We start from the raw sequence: 2,853 nt of genomic DNA, 5'->3' as shown, positions 1-2,853 counted from the left end.
TCTTTTTTACTTCATTCTCATGCAAGAACATACACACTGCATTTCTTTCTTAAAAATAATGAAAATTTTATAAACATGTTCTTTCGAAAGAGAAATAAGTTAAATAAAAGAAAATAATAAACATTAACAATAAAGTGTATAATAATGGGTCATGTAATAGTTGGATTTTGATTAGAAAGTTGATCAACTTTTCACTAATTTTTGTTTGTTTTTAGAGCTAAGACAATTTTTATAATACATATTAAGATCCATCATTTATTTATTTCCAAATTATTTTACATTAACTCTGAAAAAAAATTTCAACAACAATATTGTATATATTTAAATTAAACAACAATATTGTATATTTATTGTCAAAATAAAATTATCCAAATAAATAATATATTTTTAATTCCCCTGCAGAAACTATAATTTATCATCATTTCACTTAGAAAGTAAAAGTATTTTTTTTTTCCATAACCATTATCTTGTATAATTATTCTTTCTAGATATAGCTACAAATTCCTTTTTCAAAGATACTTTTCCAACTATTAGTCTCACCTATTTCCATTCACGAGGAAATGCATGATCATATAATAAATATTAAAATTTGTAACTTTGTGCATGGAATTTTTTTTTTGTGGAATTTTTCTTTGAAAAAATCTTCAGTAGATAAATTGACAAATTTTATCATTTTGAGAAGTGGTGGAATGACATATTACAATCAAAACATGACAGCAATGACATGATGTAGCTATCTTGCATGAAAATGTTTTTTTATTTTTATTTCTTCTCCAACTTTATAATGTATTGGTTTAATCATTCCAGCGTTTAAAAATTACAAATTTTCATAAAAGTATTTCAAAAATTGCCTGAATTGAGTAACGTAATTCAATTGTATTAATAATCAATTATAAAACCATATAAACTTTACTTCAACCTTTTTATTGGATTGAATAATGATTTTCTCTAAATTTTATTAGCCAATCATCTACATGTGTAAACGAAATCTCACTAAAACATAATAATTTGACCTGTATTTCAACGTGATCTTTTTATTATATCATAATAACATGACATGGTTGCGTAAAAGATTTTGATATTACTGACAAATCAAAGCAAGGGTTCCTTAATCTTTAAATTGTATAAAAAATTACATAATTATTCAATTATTAAATCAAAATATTAAAATCAATTCATGTTACTAAAGTTTACTTTGTCTGTTTCTAACCTGTTGAACACGTTATATTATGCAATCCTTCTGACCTTAACACTTCAGGCATATATTATAATTGAAGTGTCTTCTCCAAAAAGATAAAAATCTCTACCACTCAAATCCGATCTTCAACATTTTTTAAGTGCAATGTTTGCCATGCTCCAACCACTCAAATCAAACGTGAATGTGTTTCTCTTTGCAAGGGTTTATACAAGAAGGTGGGGCACACTGATAATGTCAATTATTCCCTTTTCAGTATATGTATCCAAAATTTCTTTCTTCTCTGCCCCATTCATGCCACACAACAACACTAAGTTCTTTGAAGGAGATTCTGGAAGCTTCCTTTTCCTGCAAATGATGTCTTTTGTCTAGTTCTATGACCATGTTCATTTGCATGAAGAGCTTCTTCTAAGGTTTCCTATTGCTGAGTCTAAAAGTGTTGATCATTCTTTGATGATGATGGAGATTTTTAATGGATACGCTGATGATTTCTCAAGGATTTGTCTGAAGAATTTTGACTTCACTTCTTTCTGTTCACAAAGGAGCATAATAGACACTATAAATCTAATTTTCGTATGTGTCTTCTACGCTCCCACCATTGTCAGTTTAATCAGAAGAAATTTTATAAATGGAAGTCATACCAAAAGCAGGTTTTTCCTTTTTGTCTCTATCTGTTGTGCTATCACTAGCGTTGTGTTTTACAGTATTGCTCTGTGGAGTCTCATAGCCAAAACTGCAAACTCCATGGCTAACCACCTCAACTGGTTAGCATGCATTGTACGAGGTTTTGTTTGGACTTCTTTGGCAGTTTCTTTGCATGTTCAGGGACACAAATGGATCAAAATTCTAAACTCTGTCTGGTGGGCATGTTCCTTTGCACTAGTTTCGGCTCTCCAAATAGAAATTCTATCTACAAAGCATCCAATAGAAATTTTTGATGTCCTACTATGGCTCTTACACACGCTTCTTCTCTTCTGTGCCTTCCAAAACCTTGGTTTCTTTGTCAATCAAAATGAGCTAAAAAGTTTATCAGAACCATTGTTAGCTTGGGAAGTTGACACAGAAGAAACAGGACTAGGTCGTGCTTCCTTTCTGAGCAAGTTTACTTTCTCTTGGGTTAACTCCTTACTCAGTTTGGGTTACTCAAGGCCACTATCTCTTGAAGACATCCCTTCCCTTCTTTCTGAAGATAAGGCAGACTTATCCCACAAAAACTTCATGCATGCATGGCAATCCCTTGCGAGGGAGAGAAGCAAGAACAACACCAAGAACTTGGTGTTTTGGTCCATTGTTAGAACTCACTTAAAAGAGAACATATTAATATCTGTTTATGCATTGCTCAGAACCATTGCTGTGACTGTTTCTCCTTTAATACTCTATGCTTTTGTCAACTTTTCGAATAGTAGGGATTCCGGGGAGACAGATCTCAGAGAAGGTCTTACCATAGTGGGTTTTCTTATTCTCTCCAAAGTGGTTGATTCTGTGTCNCAGAGACACTGGTTTTTTTGTACCAGGAGGTCGGGGTTGAAAATGAGATCAGCTCTGATGGTTGCAGTGTATGAAAAACAACTAAAGCTTTCAAACTCAGCAAGGACACGACACTCAACAGGTGAAATTGTGAATTACATTGCTGTTGATGCGTATCGCATGGGAGAATT

At 32.0% G+C, this 2,853-nt stretch overlaps 1 pseudogene; it reads left to right on the top strand.

The window, feature by feature from the left end:
• Positions 1-1,315: 1,315 nt before the first annotated feature.
• Positions 1,316-2,853, top strand: part of LOC106772879 — a 5,939-nt pseudogene continuing 4,401 nt past the window's right edge.

This window comes from Vigna radiata, chromosome 9 (assembly GCF_000741045.1).
Source record: "Vigna radiata var. radiata cultivar VC1973A chromosome 9, Vradiata_ver6, whole genome shotgun sequence".
Taxonomy (NCBI): domain Eukaryota; kingdom Viridiplantae; phylum Streptophyta; class Magnoliopsida; order Fabales; family Fabaceae; genus Vigna; species Vigna radiata.
The sequence above is the reverse complement of the archived record's forward strand: the minus strand, read 5'-3'. Positions and strand labels throughout refer to the sequence as shown.